This window comes from Ochotona curzoniae, unplaced genomic scaffold (genome assembly GCF_017591425.1).
Source record: "Ochotona curzoniae isolate NIBS_2020 unplaced genomic scaffold, NIBS_Ocur_1.0 contig_2210, whole genome shotgun sequence".
Classification (NCBI taxonomy): Eukaryota; Metazoa; Chordata; class Mammalia; order Lagomorpha; family Ochotonidae; genus Ochotona; species Ochotona curzoniae.
In genome coordinates this window covers 14,121,096-14,139,927 of record NW_024465369.1, presented here as the reverse complement: position 1 = coordinate 14,139,927, position 18,832 = coordinate 14,121,096, and the positions used below count along the sequence as shown (strand labels likewise).

General features: G+C 36.0%; 2 long non-coding RNA genes across 6 annotated transcripts in view; both read right to left on the bottom strand.

Annotated features, from left to right (window-relative positions):
• Positions 1 to 3,090: 3,090 nt before the first annotated feature.
• LOC121150592 lies at positions 3,091 to 4,946 on the bottom strand. The gene is made up of 2 exons (XR_005883003.1): positions 3,573 to 4,946; positions 3,091 to 3,304 (listed from the first exon to the last, which is right to left on the bottom strand). It is a non-coding gene; the product is annotated as an uncharacterized LOC121150592 (long non-coding RNA).
• Positions 4,947 to 5,251: 305 nt separating this feature from the next.
• LOC121150590 overlaps positions 5,252 to 18,832 on the bottom strand; it is a 39,376-nt gene continuing 25,795 nt past the window's right edge. For 4 of the 5 annotated variants that reach the window (XR_005882999.1, XR_005883001.1, XR_005882997.1 and 1 more), the window contains one exon: positions 5,252 to 5,301. This is a non-coding gene — a long non-coding RNA (uncharacterized LOC121150590). Of the gene's footprint in view, positions 5,302 to 7,044; positions 7,171 to 18,832 lie in introns of all 5 variants that reach the window. The other variant, XR_005882998.1, reaches the window with a different exon arrangement.

Here is an 18,832-nt window from a genome sequence, read left to right as displayed (position 1 = left end):
AAATTTCAACTTCTCTATTTGCTTATTTATCTTCTTGAATTCCTCCTGAAAGTTTCTAGTCTGTTGTTCTCCAAGTTAGGTCAGTGTATCTGTATCAAAATTTTATATTTTCAGTTGCTGTGCAACATTCTCCTATGCAAAAGTCTACTATTCCAGTGCAATGCCCACTTAAAAAAATTCAGTCTATGGGGGCCCGGCGCGGGGGCGCAGTGGTTAAGGTCCTCGCCTTGCACGCCCAGGATCCCATAGGGGCGCCGGTTCTAATCCCGGCAGCCCCGCTTCCCTTCCAGCTCCCTGCCTGTGGCCCGGGAAAGCAGCAGAGTACAGCCCAAAGCTTTGGGACCCTGCACCCGTGTGGGAGACCCAGAAGAGGCTCCTGGCTTCAGATCGGCTTAGGATCGGCATAGTATTGGCCGACCGTTGCGCCCACTTGGGGAGTAAATCATCGGACGGAAGATCTTCCTCTCTGTCTTTCCTCTCTGTATATCCGCCTTTCCAATAAAAAAAATAATAAAAATAAATCTTTTAAAAAAAATTCAGTCTATGAATTAAAGATTACTCAAAGCGACATAGTTGAGGCCATCTACTACAGTTAAGTAGAAGCATAGTCTGCAAGTTAAACAGAAGTATAGTCCAGACTGATAGTGTAGTATTTTAACCTGTAGCTAGAAAGTCAACCCTACTCCTAAAGTAATACTCATCTGCTTATTTATTCATACCCTTCATAGTGTTCAGCAGAGTTTTAGCCTTCACTTGAAAAATAAGATACAATTACAAACTAAAGCCTAAAGTTCTATAGTTCACTAAAATGTTTCAGAAAATAAAGCAGCCATCTCCATTATCCAGCCACACACTCTCTCCAGTACTTATCCCTGTTTATTTTTTATCCCAAATTCAAGGAAAATATTTAACATGAAAGACATGTAATTGGGTTTGTTTCAAAACAGCCATGTTTTTCAAGAGATCTGCTTCTGGATGCTTCAGCAAGCAGAAGTGCTTATAATTTTGTTTTTTTAATTCATGAAGATTTATTTATTGAGTATATACTACATGCACACAGTAATTTGAGGCAGTTGTTACTTGCAGAAAAGAAATTTTCTCGAAATCCTGTATGTTTTATTAGACATTGGAAACCCATAGGATCCCAAGAGGATGGTGTAATACTTCACAGTCTTTGTCACTCAGAGGCTCAAAGACGAGAAAATACACGTAAAATTCTTTTCTTGGAATGCTGCAATAATAGTATGCCTCTGTGTCAATCTTAGTATATGAAAAATCTTTGGACAGTTTTTTACAGTTATGGCAGATGACTTTAAAAAATCTGATAAAAGTGTACTGATGACGTATATTCCAGATATTAAGCCATATATAAGAGAAGTATCTTCACTCGAATAAGCTTTTCTAGAACAAGCAGAAGAGTTAATGTTAATGAGATAAAATTATATGAACATGTTCATTTAGAAAGGTCGGCAACTGTTCTCAATTTCAACTTAAAGTGAGCAGTGAATTTCTTGGTCACGAAAATAAAAACTAGCCCCAGGTTAAGCAAATTTAACATACAAATATTACCTCAATTCATTTACAAAGTGCCACTATTTATTCAATTATAAGTGTAAATGTTATGTCATCTCTAAAATCTTGGAGAAATGTCAGTTAAAGATGCATATAATATGTAGCCTTAGGTCACAAGTCTAAAGCCTAGTATTTGAGTTCTTAAATAAATAAGTAAAATAATAACACTGTTTACAAGTAAAAGAACAGAACTTTGAATAGATGGGAAACTAATTAAGAAACTAAGCTGAAGATACAATGCTACCAAATACTTTTAAGCAAAACAATTATACCTATTCAGAGACTATGTCATATCTTCAAGTAACAGCCTTTTTCCAGAGGTTGAACAGCAGCAAATTCTCTACTTCCAAAATCCATTTTTCTTCTCTAAATTTACAGCTTTAAGAAATAAGACAGGGCTTATGAGTTGAATTATATTCCCATAAAAGTTATCTTCAAGTCCTAGCATCATAACCTGTGAATGAGATCATATTTGGAAATCCTGGACTGCCTATGCAGTTATAATCAAGATGAGGTCAAACTGAAATAAGGAAGGTCCTACTCTAATAAGATTAGGTCCTCAGATGCAGAGAAGAGACAAAGACACTCCAGTGGTGGGGACTGATGTGATCTGTTTATCAGCGAAAAATGCCAAAGGATTATCATCAACACCAACAAGCTAAGCCAAAGGCATGGGAAAGAGACTCACTTCCAGACTTTCAACAGCACTGCTGTACTAAAAGCTTAGTTTTGCATTTATATACCCTCCTGAACTGAGAGAAAAAAAATTCTCTTTATTTTAATCTATCAGTTTGTGGTTGTTTACAGCCGACCCAGGAAACCAATAAAGATGAGACTGTTGAGTAAGTCTTGATAATAGAATGGTGGATTTTCTACCATTGTCTATACCTACAATGTCAGGATACACTTAAGTAGCAGAATGGAGCACTATGCTATTGTTATAGCGGAAATCAGTGGGGAGCAGTGCTGAGGAGAAATCCCCAAGGCTATGGAACAGTATTACAAAAAATAAAGAGTTTAAAAAAATACAGAGAATAAAATGATCTGTTTACTTTTATTTTCCTAGTGGAAACAACAGATTTTTTTCAGACTGAGTAAACATCTGATTAATATGTATATAAAAGACATTTAACCCCGAGTAGAAGACTTTTCAAGTCACTTTGCTCTGTAAATGGACTATTTCTCTAAATAATAGTGGTTAACACAGGAGGAGGGCAAGTGTGGAATGTGGGAAGGAGAGAGTGTAAGCCAGAAGAATACCTATGTTCTGAAATCTTTGTTGTGAAATATGAGACATTTGTTCAGGGGTGTGTGTGTGTGGCAAGCTATAAAAAAATAAACCTTCAATGACCCCATGATAGCCTAACACTTTTTTCAAAATTTGGACTGTTCATAGTTTCCATGTAAGCCAGGTTAAGAACCATTGGTACAATGTTTTTAACAATGATATCTGCATCATTTTAATATTTTAAACATGAATTTTGCATTGTTGATTGGGATGCTTCATGTGAACCAGACTTGGTAGCACCACAACAGATTTAATGGCATAAAAACATCTGACATGAATATGATGGAGAAGCTGACAAGGAGTTCAGCTTGTTCTGGGAAAACTGGTTTCCAATCTTTTTGCTAAAGTAAGAATAGCTATATTCTATTTAATCCTTACAATGAATTTACTATTAGCACCCAAACTTTAAAACTGTACAAACTGGGGTACAAGGAGAGTCAGTAACTGACTGTAGGTAGATGACGGGCACAGTTGTGGTTAATCAGTGGGTTTCAAGTTAATCAAGTGATGTTTACAAATCATAACTATTGTATGTCTTTGCCACCTCTAAAGAACATGGAAAATAAAATGAAACAAAAACAGGAGTCTGGGTCAGAAGTCTAGATATTACTGGCTTATTAATATCATGGTGGTAAATAGAATGAATGAATATAGAATAAAAGACTGGGTTTTAATGTTGAATACACAGAAATTAAAGCTATCTGACCAGTACATTGCAGTGGTTGAAGAATAACTGAGTTGAAGGCAAGAGAAGCTATGTAGGTGAGTTAAAGGAAATATTAGAGAAAGCATGGTTTATGGGAACTATTTCCACTAATTAAGCAGTGGTCAATTTCTAGCACCTCTCAAAAAGAAAAAAAACAGTTATATCAAACTAAGAGAAGATTTAGATGTTTAATGTATAAATCTTGGAATGGAAGCTTTAGAAACAACCACCTAATGAAAGATGTAAAAGGTTGTAGGAAGGAACTTCCTTCTCCCAACAGCTGTTTTACTGAATTGACTTGTTGAAGACATTTCTTTGAACATCTATAGAAGCAGACGGCATACATCACCAGCAGTCCAGAAAGATTCAGGTGTGCCTATGCCAGGCGGCAGCTGCTGGACAGCTACACTTCATGGCTTCCTTTCAAGCCCAGTGACTACATAATCAGACCATTGTTGGGACTCTGAGCCAAGAGCAGCACAGCTGCTTTTTCTTTGGTGATCAGGACTTGCTGTCCAAAATTTGCAGAATAAATTGACTGTAATTAGATGAAATTTTGTCCAAAAGAAAGCAAGAATTTTTAATTCTAGTTACTGAAAGAAAACTCAGAAGCTCTACACTGGGCTTTTTAAACATTGATGATCTCCTTTACATTTAGAAAGCTTTCTTCTATGTGCAACTTGAAAAGCAGACATGTTTACAGAACAACCTTACTCTATGAGTTGAATTAACATGACACAAGAAATTCTGAGCAGATCTGTAGTTTCTGTTTATTTAAAATTTGTTAGGAAATTCAATTTTAATGCATGCTACAGAATTTCTTACGAGCTCATTTTCATATAAACTTTATTTTTATCTACTTGAGTCTTTTTTTCCCTAGTTAAATATTTTTATGTGTGTGGAGAGGAATACATATTCCTTACACCTATTTTTCCTTTTAAATAAGGTAAGTTTCTTTTTAGGCAAATATTCCTTTTAAAAGGTAATGCAATTAATTTCAATTTTGAAGGAAGTAGTTCTGCCCAGGACCAGGGCCTGATGGCTTTTCTAGGAGCAGCCATGAAATGAAGTACAAGTTTAATGTAATATTTTAATATACATATCTCATAAAATTTAGCATGTAGAGATATAAAGATATGGCTTTACAAGATTTTGGAGCCCTTTAACATGGTTATTAAATATAAGCAACCAAAAAAAGATTGGAATCACTTTTTAAAATGTCATTAAAGGAACAGAGAATTCTAAAGTTAATAGCAAACATTCTAAGTTTCAATCTATTTAGTTTCTGAAGTTACATATGTTCAAGACAGATTAGAAAGAGTATTGCTCTATAACATTGGTATTTAATTTCTGTTATTTCTATTCTTATTTTGTATGGAAGGACTTAATGCCAACTTATCCAATGTAATATCTCAAATAAGGGCAAAATCATTTTAATGCAATTCTGACAAAAAGTAATGCTTTAAAGAAGAAAAGAAATAGCTACGTATTATAAAACATATATCTTGAAGTAAGCTTTTAGTTAATTATACTTTTTCTACAACAGCTAATGAGAGAAAGCTCATAGTATAAATATTTTATTGCTTGCCTCCAAAAAACAGTTGACATCCTCTGTGGCCATCTGCCAAGGTGATCATTTCTCTGAATCTGATGAAACTAGAGAAGTATCAGGGTTCTATGGAGTGATGAAGAAAATACTTTGTGCTCTTTGTTTCTGGTATTCGTTTCCTTGGTCCTGTTAAGAAGGAAAGAAGGGAAAATTTACTACTCAAGAAACAGATACCCAGTGAGTCTGTAATTTTTTTTTTTTACATTTATATTTAAAGATACGCTAATGTTTACATTAGGTCTTATCTAGAATCCTATAATTTTAGAATCTAACATAAAGGGCTGTGAACTTAAGACTGCAAGGGAAAGAGGCTTTATCAATTATGTAATTCAATCTCCATATTTTACACTATAGGAAGCTGAAGTCCAGAGGTTAAACCCAATCAGCGTTAGTACCACCAGTAAGTGGCAGGGCCAGTGTGTGAAACCAGTTCTTCAATCTTTTCTCCAGTTATTTCTCAGCAGGTAAAAGAGAATCACTTCTTAAAAACAATTGGAATAACAAAGATAACATAATAATATTTAGTTTATTAACTTATAGCATTGTAGTTGCTTATTGGATATATTAAAGACATTATATAATTAAGATACTATTTTATTAAAAAACATGGCCAGTCACCATGAAACTTTTGAATTTTATCCAGACTGATAACCACCTACTTTTGCAAAACTTTCAGTCCTGTAAGAAAGCTATCCACAGAGTAAAAATGATATCTTTTTAAAAAAGCTGGGTTTAGGATAACTTTTAATATCAAATCTCCCAAGACTTCATATCAGATGCATGGTAAAATCCTTAAGTTACTGAGCTCTTTGTTAATCTGACAGTCTCTCTTACCATTCTTCCCCTTGCTTGGTAGTTCACAGTGTTAGAGGTCTTCATATTCTTCTTCAAACACACCAAACTCACTCTTGCTTTAGGTCTTTGAACTTGGTCATCCATCAGTATGGAGCAGTTTTCTAGATAGGTACTGATCTATCCCCAGTGACTAAAATAGTTTCTTCCCCGAGAGTTCCACGGCACGGCTACAGGATCTGATTAAATGTCATCTTCAGAGAGAGGCTTCACCCACCACTTGGATTAAATGATCTCCCCCACTGGTTCTCTCCTTCCTGCCCATTGCCCCTCACTCTCTTTAGACACATCTGGCTCATTTCTGTCAATAATATTTGTGTCTCCCCAAATCATAGTTGTGCAGAATCATAGTCCCTTTGAAGGCCAGAAACATTTTAGGATTGAGTATTTTTTGAGCTTTTAAATATGATATGTACTGTAATTATGAAATGTGCTTTTTATCCGCATCTAAGAAGTCTGTACCAGCATCCAAAAATCAACTGTTACTACACCTGCAGCAAAACATATACTCAGTCTAACTGAGATGTAAAAAGATTACAAATAGTACAAAACCATTTTTACGATTAAATAAGTTAAGATCAGGTCAGTATTGCAAAAGTTGTTTTCAGAGATTGTTGACTTTGGAATTGCACATAAAAGAGTGTGAAATATTAGTCTGTTCATTTATCTTCCCCATACACTATACACAAGAACAAAGAATTCTCTTTTCTTTTTCCATGATATCGTTCCATAGGCACAAGGATTACACTTCTACCCTCCCCACTCATTGTTATCCCCCATATTACTATAGTCCTTCAGCAGTCACAAGTCCACCATTCTACTAAGTGTATCATGCCATTGCAGGTATAGACAATGGTAGAAAGTCTAGCATCCTGTTGTCAAAATATAATTAACTGTTTTATTGGGAGTCCTCATTTTATTTGGGAGTAGAAATGCATACTGCAAAGTATCTTCACTTCCCAGAATGCTATTCTCTACTATACAGTTCCTCTATGAGAATATGTATATACTTTTTACCTATGTATCTATTTGGTTTGTATTTGGCATGGAGGTTTCTTTATGTCAGAGAGAATATATGATATTTGTCCTTTTGGGATTGCCTGTTTTATCTAGTTCTTTTACTTAAGTGGACAAATGAAGGCCCTGTAACAATTAGATTATTTGTTTATTTATTTATTTTACATTTTAAGTAATTTTAAGAATATTTTAATTAAAGGGATTTTAATTGCTCCTTAAAATTATTTCTGTGTTTAAGCCTAATGGAAAGGCAGGAAGAAAGAAAGAAAAATATGATAAACAGTATTTGTATGAAGCTAAAAAAATCATGTGAAAAGATGGGCCATGTGAAAACATCAAGATTCTCAACTACAATTCTAGACACTTTGGTTTTTTTGCAGTTACTTTTTTCTATTTGATTATCTAGTTATCATTCCTCTATCTGCCATGAAGAGTTACAGAGAAACAGAGAGAGAGACAGAGAGACAGTGAAACAGCAGCAGCAGGAGGAGGAGGAGAAGAGAGAAAGAGATCTTCCTTCTGTTGTTTCACTCCTCAAATGGCTGCAGCTAAATCTCCATTCAGGTCTTGTGTGTGTAGAGACCCAAGGACATGGCAAAGTTCCATCGCCTCCACAGGAACATTATCACAGATTAGGTTGAAAGGAGAGCAGGAGGGACTGTTTCTTAAACTTTTTAAAACAGGAGATTATTCCAAAAATCTCACGGAAGAAGGAACTAAAACAGATGGTGTGGCATAGCATCTGAAGTTACCACCTGCAATGCTAGCATCCCATATTGGTGCTGGTTGTTGTCCCACATACTTCCCTTTCTCTGCTAATGTCTGGATCAAAACAAGGGTAGACAGCCAAGGAAGCCCATACCACCTACATTGGGAGCCTGGATGAAACTCATGGCTCCTGCCTTTGACCTGGCCCACTCTTGGCAGTTGTGGCCATTTGGGGAGTAAGACAGTGGATGGCAGTTCATTCTAATTATATCTTTGTAACTGACTTCAAATAAATATGGGCTTTTATAAAAGATAATGTTCATTTCCTATGAAGATTTCAAGGACCTTGCATATGAACCTTATGACAATTCTATTAGGTATGTACTAAAATTATCTTGTGGTAAATGAGATTTCTTCTCTCTTTCCCACAACATACCTCAATGGAAAAACAGCTATGTTTCTATACTTGGACACTGCATCTCTCTGTGATTTCCTTTGGCCAAAGGACCAATTGCCGCCAAAATACAATGAGAGCCTTGAAATATACTTGTGCAGTTGGGCCTGCCTCCTTGAAATCCCATGTTTCATGATAAGAAAAAATGTCTCAGCAAATGAGACAAATTCAAAGCGAGACAAGTGGTACAGACTTGCATCCATTCTTAACCTACAGCAAAGTCCACCTAAGCACAGCCAGGAATAGACCTAATGCAGTCCACATGCAAATGACCTAGGTAAGAACGAAATATTTATTATGGTATGCTAGTCACAGGCCAGAACTGCACTTCAGTGAAGTTAGTCTTCCTTGCAATACTATGCATTGCATCTTATGAATTAAAACCACATTGTTTATTATTAGCTTTCTAGAATTCTTGCAAGGCAAGTGAACATTTGGGATTATTTGTTGTCAGTGACTTACCAACTATTTATGAGACTTAAATATATTCAGATCTTGTTATGGGTGCTGGGGTTACAGTGTTAGAGGTCTTCATATTCTTCTTCAAACACACCAAACTCACTCTTGCTTTAGGTCTTTGAACTTGGTCATCCATCAGTATGGAGCAGTTTTCTAGATAGGTACTGATCTATCCCCAGTGACTAAAATAGTTTCTTCCCCAAGAGTTCCACGGCACGGCTACGGGACTAACTAAATGAAGTGTACCCTAATACAGCAGTTAACAAGAAATAATATGTGGGCTTTAATTTGAAAATTTCATAGTACTGCTAGTAATAAACCTGGTACATCCATAACAGTGAGGAACAGGTGAGCAGGTTAAAATGTAAGGAAAATTAAAAAAAAAATGCCTGGAAAAATGTATGTGTATGTGTAACTTATAGCCTTCAAGAGGGATATATCAGGAGAGAAGGGTGCTTTAAAAAGTTGATGGGGCATGGAATGAAGAGATAATAATATTTTAGGTACAAACTATTTAGAAAGAAATGTATAGCTCTTTTCCATAATAGCATTTTCTATAAACTTTTTGATAACCCCCTCTCTGTAGCGAGCCTGTTAGAAGTAATACATAAGAGCAATAATAAAGTACAACGTTGCAAAGGCAATAACAACAAATGTAAGCTAAAAGTGAAGATGTTATGTCTATTACTATAGTAATATAATCTCTTAATACTCTTTTACAATTATCAGGTAAGAAAATGAAGCCCTCAAAATCTGAAAAACTTTGTGACTTTGAATAATGGTAGAGCTAAAGCTATTGCCTGGTTTTGAAATCTCCCAGTTTTATTTCCACTGTACCACACTTTATTATAACCATTGACAAATAGGCAGCATGTAGTGTTAAGACAACGAAGCAATACTACTGAGGGCACACAATCCAAGCAACAACTGCAACAGCTTTTGCTATCAGGTTTAGAACAGCATGACCTTCAGGATGTGGGGTATGAGTGAGTGGTACTAGAGGAATTGAAGAATGCATTACTAAGGCAGATCTTTCCAATCAGTGGATTTAACAATTAAGATCAGAAGTTGGCCAATTTTAGTCCACAGAGCAAATCCAGTCCATTTGCCATCTGTTTTAGTATGACGGTTAGCACAAGATGAATTTTATATTATAAAATGGCTCAAAAGTGTCAAGAGGAAAAAATATTTCATGGTGCCTAAAAATCAAATTAAAATTTCAGTGTCTATGAATGAAGTTGGAATACAGCCACATTTGGTTACTTATACATTACCTATTGGCACATCATAGTACAGCAAAAAGTTGAGGAGCTCCACAGATACTCTCTGGCCCTCTAAGCCCCAAATACTGATTATATGTTCTATACAGGTGACCTCTTAGAAGGTCACATAAGTGTTACAGGCAATAATGATATTTGTTCATAATTTTTTAAAAATAAGTAACTCCACTGTTGTTTAAATATTTCTTTTTAAAGTGGAATAATTGGAGTGCAATTGAAGCACAGGAGTGACTAATTCCCCCAGGGTCTAGAGAAGTAGTTTCTTTTTAATTTTTTTTAATTTACTTTATTTTTATTGAAAAGCAGACATACACAGATACAAAGCTTCTTTTTTTTTTTTTGCCTCCTCCATTAGAAAGTCAGATATACAGAGAGAAGGAGAGACAGGGAGAAAGATCTTCCCTCTGATGATTCACTCCCCAAGTGACCATAATGGCCGGTGGTGCACCAATCCGAAGCCAGGAGCCAGGAACCTCTTCCGGGTCTCCCACATGGGTGCAGGGTCCCAAGGCTCTGGGCCGTCCTCGACTGCTTTCTCAGGTCACAAGCAGGGAGCTGGATGAAAAGTGGAGCTGCCAGGATTAGAACTGGTACCCATATGGGATCCCGGCATGTTCAAGGCGAGGACTTTAGCCACTAGGCCATGTAGACAGGCCCGAGAAGTAGTTTCGTATCTCAGCTAGTCAGTCAACTGATCTCCTACACACCTCAGTAGGTTCTGCTATCATACAGATTTAATTATGTAATTGAGAGTCCTACAATTTAAACCGGATCACACAGGTGGTGGATTAAAAACAAAAAGAACTATTACTGATAACGAATATACTGTGTAAAGTCTGCAAATTTGTCTTAAAATGACAACTGGCATGTCTTTAAGTTGCATTTATGGAACTAAAAGGAAGTCTGAAACACCTTAAATTATGCTAATGTTACCTAAAACTTCTTATTTAGAAATCCTAATGAGCTTATTTAGGAAGCACAAAGTACAAATGATTCAAAAGTTCACATTATAAAAGCAATTTTGCACTTACTTTTGATGCTGTAAATGTATTCAATTAAATACTCAATTTGGCTTTAAAATCAATGGAATACTGTTTAAAATATTATATAACATTTTGTTTGCATTTTTTAAGAAGCAGAGAGACTGAATTACAGAGCTAGAGCTCTTATCTATTTTTTTAAACTTATTTATTTTTAATCATGATTACATGGTTGATCAGGGTGGGAATGATCGTGCTTTAGGAAAAATTTGGTGACTTCATTGCTTCCAAATTTGCTATTTCTACTCATTGTTCACAGGGATGGTGAGAAACAAAGAGATAAACCACTCACGACTTTCCACACGTCCCAGTATATTCTCCACATTTGCGCAAAAGGCAGTTTTAAGCCAGAAAGAAATTGGGAGCTGGAAAGTTAACTGAGGTCTCCCTCACAGGTGAGCAGGAAGCTGGATTGAAAGCAGAGCTGTCGAAACTGAAACCATGTTTGTTAGCCTTCTAAAGGTCCTCAACAGAATTTTAGTTGAAACTGAAGAGTGCTGAAAAGTCAATGTTCTTATTAGAATAATAGTTTTGATTTGTGTTAGCACTGTCTTAGTATATTTAGCTGTTAGTAACATGTGTCTTAGACTAGGTAATTTATAAATACAAATATATTGTTCTCGTTCTGGTAGGTGGCATGTTCAAGATCAAGGCATGGGAAGCTTTGTGAGCTGGTCAAAACCTGTTCCTCATGGGTAGCACCTGCTGTAAGTCTTCATTTGGCACAAAGTTTGAAGAGATACTTTGATATTCCTTATAAAGACACTCATCAGCCTGTGACGAGGGCTTGTCCTCATAATACAATTCCTGAAGACTGCACCTCTTGATATGATTTCATTGGAGTTTTTTTCTTTTTAAGACTTATTTATTTATATGGGAAAGTCAGATACACAGAGAGGAGAGACAAAGAGAAAGATTTTCCATCCACTGGTTCACTGCCCGAGAGGCCATAATGGCCAGAGCTGAGTCAATCCAAAGCCCGGAGCCAGGGACCTCCTCTGGGTCGCTCATGAGCGTGCTGGATCACGAGGCCTTAGGCCATCCTCAACTGCTTTCCCAGGCCACAAGCAGGGAGCTGGATGGGAAGTGAGGCTGCTGGGACACGAACCGGCACACATACGGGATCCTGGCATGTGCAAGGTGAGGGCTTTGGCCAGTGGGCTACTGCACTGGGCCTTTTTTATTCCTAATAAAAATTTTTGTAAGACATAAATAATCAGGTCATAATACTAAGTAATACACAAAACTAAAATCTAAAAAAATAAGGATATATAACCAAAACAGTCTTCAGTTACATGGGCTACTCCTACGTTGACATTCTAGTTTTACAATGTAATGAAAAATATGTATTCATGTAAGTCAAGTAAGAAGTTATAGTATGCCAATGCTGTGAAAAGATAAATGCTATAAAGGTTAAAAGTCACATTTGGATATGCAAAATTTTCTATTAAATATAAAGAGGTTTAACAAATCTCATGCAGGAACATAACTGAAGACACTGAATTAAAACTTAATTAGCTTTAAATAAATCCATTTTATTATAACTTATGGAACAGCTGAACTTGGTGACCCTAATTTTATTAACTTTCTACTTCTTGCAAATATTTGCTTTGCTATTATAAGTTTAGCTTAAAAATTCTTAAAAAAATATATATGTAATATATATATAAAAAATAAAGAAAAATGGGAATAGAGTCCATATAATTAGGGAATCCATGTACAATAAGCAAAAGTAATTTATCAAAATAACTTGAATAGTAAAGTGATATTTACAGTTTATTTTGAAAAAAATCCAGAGACCTAAAAATTTGTAATCAGGGTATGTAGCAAGATTACAAAATTGCTTCTAGTCACACTTTTCATCTAAAAGACATGAGCAATCATTTAATTAAAGACCTATTAAAGAAAGCATAATCAGGAAGGAAAAACAAAGTAAAATGCCCCTGGAGTACCTCATATCTTTTACATTGTATGGCACACTGATCACATCAACTAACGTGCTGGGCCCAGCACGGTGAACATGGAAGACAGACATTCGCAAGCTTTAACTACTGTTGTCAATCCACATGTTGCAATGCTTCCACGTAGATCCCATATTGCCTCTTTGCTAATTACTAAAGGCTATTAGCTATGGGATGGCACAATGGTGTAATAGGTTAAGAATATGCCCATCATGCTGGCATGCTGGGTGGGCACTAGTTAGGATCCACTGTTTCCCTTCCCATTCAGCTCCCTGAAAATGATCTGGGAAAGCAGCAGAACATGACCCAAGTTCTTGGTCCTCTGCATCCACGTGGGAGACCTGGACAAATCTCCTGGCTTCAAACCAGTGCTGCTACAGTCATTGTGGCCATTTGGGGAGTGAACCAACAAATGGAAGATCTCTATTGTTCCTTCTTTTCTTGTATATTTGCTTTCAAATAAAAAGAATTAAGTCTTTTTAAAAGTTACTAATAATTTACTTCTTTAACATATGTCTGATTAATCTGTGGGCCAGACTGATGAAAGCAGCCAGGAACTCTACCCAGGTTTCCAATGTGGGCGGTGGAGCTTCAAGTGCTGAGCCATCATCTGCCACACCTGACGTGCATTAGCAGCAAGCTGGACTAGAAGCAGAACAGTGAGAAATGGAAACATCACTTGACTGCGGTATGTTGGCGACCTGATGGCTACGATGCCCAGCCCTTTGACCTTATACAATAAAATTTTTAAGCCTTTTCAGTATTCAAATATTCAAAAACACATAAAATTCAGATATGCAATGTTATAGATTGTGTTAGTATAAAGTAAGTGTATCTTTAGTTTTCAAAGACTGAACAATCTGAGATGATTTTAGAAAGAATACATAGGCAGACACAAATGTACCTCTATCTTAAAAATATTCACTATGTATGTGCCTAACACCTCATTTTGTAATTGATACCTCATCTTATATTTGCAGTTTGTTCAGAATCATTACTGCCTAAAATGATCATAGGAAAACCATGTTCTGCTAAGCCTAAAATAGACACAGCAGCAGTTTACAGGAAATGCAAGTAAGCATATATATACCGCCTTTAAAATATTCAAATGGGACCACTCTCTTTCATTATATATATTTATATATACATGTGTACTTTTTGAAATTTTTTTATATTAGTTGTTGTTTACAAAATCGACTACGGTTAGAAGTATCTAGGGTTGGGGAGAAGTGGATATGATCATTGGTTCCAAGCTTTTAATTTCTTCTTCCCATTTCTAGGGGGAGACAGGGATAAAGCACATCTAGTCTCCCAACCATCCCAGGACCTAAGAAGCGGGAAGGGCTACCCACTATCAAGTTATCTGCCAGAGTCATGATGGCACATGTTTCGAAGGACTAGATCATTGTAGCAAAATTGAGAAAATCTGTCGGGGGCGTGGAATCCCAGTCTATGCGAAATTGTACCACATAATTCAAAAATTCAAAATAAAAAATATTTTTAAAAAAGTCAGCGAGACACCTATGTTACTGACTCTTCTAATTAGCAAGGGTACATTTCCTATTACAATTCATTTAGTTTTCTTTGAAAAGCAGACAGAAATTAAGGTATCTTCCATCTGCCGGTTAACTTCCCAAACAGTTGCTACACTGGGACCTAGGTCAGTCACTCAGTCTAAGTCTCCCCTTGGGTGGCAGGAACACACCTGCTTGGGCCATTCCCTGCTGTTAGGGCACACATTAACAAGGAGCTAGAACTGGAGGCAGAAAAAGGTCTCTGTTCTAGGTATTCCCATAAATGATGGGGTATTCCAAGTAGCATCTCAAGTGCTGTACCCCATGTTCACCTTTATCTTCTGAACTTCACCATGTAGTTCTACCTCTTTAGCACTGGTGAGGTCTACATAATGTGTGTGGGTGTATCTGGAGGAAACAATGAAACCACCACCTGGCCCCCCATTCTGAATGAAACATAATTTGTTGTCCCTGCATGCATATTAATTTGCATTTAAACTTTGTTAAACATTTAGAAAAACACTTCACACAGGAGTGAGGATATCTTCAGGATAAATAGCTAGATAAATGGAAAAATCTTTTTCTAGTTTTGATATTTACTGCCAATTATTACCCATAGCACCGTGCCAATTTATACTTCCCTTAAGAATGTAAAAGAATGAGTGTTTCCTCCAGTCCCACCAAGAGCATTACACAACAATTTAGGGTATTTAGAAATTCTTCACAAATTTTTGTTTATTTGAGAGAAAGATGGAAAAGAGAGCACACATGATAGAAACACAGAAAGAGAGGGAGAACAGGGATATTTCCACTCACCGGTTTGCACTCCAGGCTGGGGCAGGATTAAAGTTGGGAGCTGGAGATTCCAATCCAGGTCTCCAGTGGGGGTGGCAGAAGCCCAGTTATCTAAGCTATCATCACTGGCTCCAGATATGCAGTAGCAGAAAGCTGCAATTCAGAGCCAGAGCTGGGAATCTTACCCAGGTTGTCTCTTATGAAATATGGGATTCTTAGCTGCAATGCCAATCTTTAGCTCCCTGGAAATCCTGAAGGTGAAAGTCTGTATTTTGTTACAGCTTAAATATGTTTAGCTCTTATTAGGAGTGTGGATGAAAATGTCATTTGTTTAAATCATTTGTGTCTCTTTAATAGAAGTTGTTTGTATTCTTTACCTATTTTTTTTTTTTTATAGCACTGCTAGTTTCTTACTGCTTTGTATTTTTATATTTCGGTAAACTCAGCCTTTTCTGTAAGAATCACTTTGAACTTTGTTTAGAAGACTTTTTTCTTCTTCTTGAGATTGTAAGGCAAAAATGCTTTCCCAAATTGTTTCATAACTACATATTTTACTCTTACATATTTGTGCTACAGTATGTATTCAACATTAGGTACTTAATAGGTCATCTTTTCTCACTGCCATATGATGTCTACCTTATCATTTACAACATTTCTATGTTAATTAGTCTTTTTGAGTTTGTAGTTTTGTACATTCCACCAGTTCAAGTAACCACACAATTAGCAGGGTTCGGTGAGAGAATTACACTTCAAACAAGATGATGTCTAACTGTTATCACCCATAGTGCTGTGCCTGGCATACCTTCCTGATTTTCCCAATGATGGTACATGGATAGCATTAATATGTATAATGGACAGGAAGTTAATATACTGCACTAGGCTGCATGATAGCCAAAGGTATCATACACTGGTTCTAGGAAACTGTATTGTTACTGAGTATGAAAAAAACGGTCTTTCCTTGTGTGATTAAAGATTTGGGCATGAAGAGATTATCCTAGATTATCCAGGTGGGGCTTTAGATGCAAACATAAGGGTGATTATTAGAGACAGATATACACAAAAGGAAAGAGGCAATGTTGCCAGGGTGACTGAGACCCAAGTGATGTGTCTGTATGTGAAGGAATGCCAGCACTGTTCAGAAGGCAGAACAGGTGATGAAAAGACTCTTGTGGCCTCTAAAAATGTGCGAGAATCGATATCCTTTACATTGCCACTAATTTTGGCTCATTTGTTATAGAAGCTATTGGAAACAAATACATACAATATACAATAGGGTTGCCTCTCAGGGTGCAAATTAGCAGAAAAGGATGCACGAATTTCACTCTGTATCTTAAATGTTGCACCAAACAGCAAATCCCTTTGTCATATATGTTAATGAACCTTTTAATTAACTGTGATAGTTATTCAATTGATTTCATTCTGGGTGGTGAGTTAAGGTATACTGCAACTGGAGATTTCATTTTTTAAAATATTAAAATATTTTCTCTTGATTTGTTCGACTCAATACAATACTAAATCTAAGCTCATTTTTGCAGTGTCCATGACAGTGCTCATTTGTGCAGTGTTCCTGAACTTGGTGCAAATGCTATTGCTTGTATCTCCTTATTTCTCCAATACCCTAAATCCTGACTGATCTATTCTGCAGTGAGAGGAAAATAAATTTACCATGTCTAGCTGTATTTCTAAATATTTTCTATTGTAACCAGAAATCTATTTTTGAAGATCAATATGCCATTTAACTCTACTGTTACTAATGTTATTTTTGGCTGATTTCCCTAACTGTTAAATGATAATTGGGATACTGAGCATCTGAAAGATAGAGTTGGTCTTGATTCTGTTATTCTTTTTATATATTTTTTCCATTAAGTAAGTCACTCTGTTGTATTTATGTATAGTTTCCCTGTATCTTTGTTCCAAAGGCTTAAGCTATTTTTGATTACAATAAAAAATATTTAGAAATTCAGCTATACGTGGTAAGTTGCTTTCCTCTCACTGCAGAACAGTCAAGATTTAGCAGTGCAGAGGCCAGAACACACACCGGTGCCTATATTTGATGCTGGTGCTGCTTGCAGAGTCTTAACCTATTATGCCACTCCACTAGCAGCAGCTTCGTTTTTCTAAATTAACTTATGTGATTTATATATTTATTCTTGATTTTAGTAGTAAAGATATATTAGTTCATTTCTATATGCAATAGTGATATTGATATATTTTCAGTTAAAAATAATTTAGCCTTTCTTGAAGTAATGTTAAATTATGCTTGTTCCTCAGAATTTGTCATGTGTAATTGACAAGATTTGACTTCCAAGTACTAAAAATGAAAAACAAAACAGATGGACCAATTTAGAAAAAGGGGAGAATACTGGTCGAGGTGGTATATTTTTATGTTTAGGGAATGCAGAGTTCACGTTTTGTTCTTTAGCTCTGTTTCTCACATTTCTGTCTTTATTTTGCGGTTCAATTTTAAAAATGCTGCTGCTAGTCCTTCTATGATCATTTTTCTGTTTATTTCCTTCTGATTGGTAGTAGTTCATTTTCTAGGAATTTTTTCAAGGGTACATTTGAATAACATTGTTTGAGTTCAAAAGTTGCAATTATTATGCTTCAAAACAATTTAGTTGAATTTAAATTATAAGATATCTTATTTTTCCTAAGATCCTGAAGATGTTACTTTACTGCCAACTGGCATTAAATGTTGATGTGCGGCTATCAGAGACAAGCCTGATTTTCCTCCTACTTTTAACAGTGAATTGATTATTTTTTTTGGTCATGTTTAAAGTTTAGTAGCTTTCTGATGATATGCCTCAGTACAAATAGCTTTCAGTCAATTTTCACTGATGTGATCTTTGAGTATGTTGATTCAAATTTTTCTGTATTTTATAACACTGCTCGATTTTAACTTAAATATCCCTTCGTTTCTATTGCTTTACGTCATTATATTTTTCCTTATCTCCATATCAACACATTCTGTACCTTCCTTGATGTGTTTTACTTAATTCCCATATTATTTCATATGCTTTCTGTGATGTGTAACCTCTCTTATGCTAGCGTCCAGTTTCATTTTTGAAATAAACATTTATTTGCTAAGGTAAGCCTGTCATATATGTGATGCACCCCATGTGGGTGCCAGTTCACATCCTGGCTGCTCCACTTCTAAACTAGCTCCCTGCTTATGGCCTGGAAAAACAGCGGTGATGTCCCAGAGCCTTGGGTCCCTGTACCTCTGTGGAAGACCTGGAGGAAACTCTTGGCTCCTGGCTTCAGCTCACCTTAGCTCTGGCTGCTGCAAAAACTTGGGGAGTGATATGATAGATGGAAGATCTTTCTTTTTCTTTTTTTCCTTCTCTCTGTTGTTTGTGAATCTGCCTTCTAAATAATAAATAAATAAATCTTCAAAGAAAAGTGAAAACCAAAACAATACCAAATTAAAGAAATAGTAATCAAACACTAGAAAAATGTTATTAGAGGACAAATAAGATGCTGGAAATGAGTACAGAAAAAACTAAGTAATCTACTATTTTTAAGGCTTTTAAGAGTTGCTTTTAAAATATTTCAGTTATCATGTAATTTAGTCACA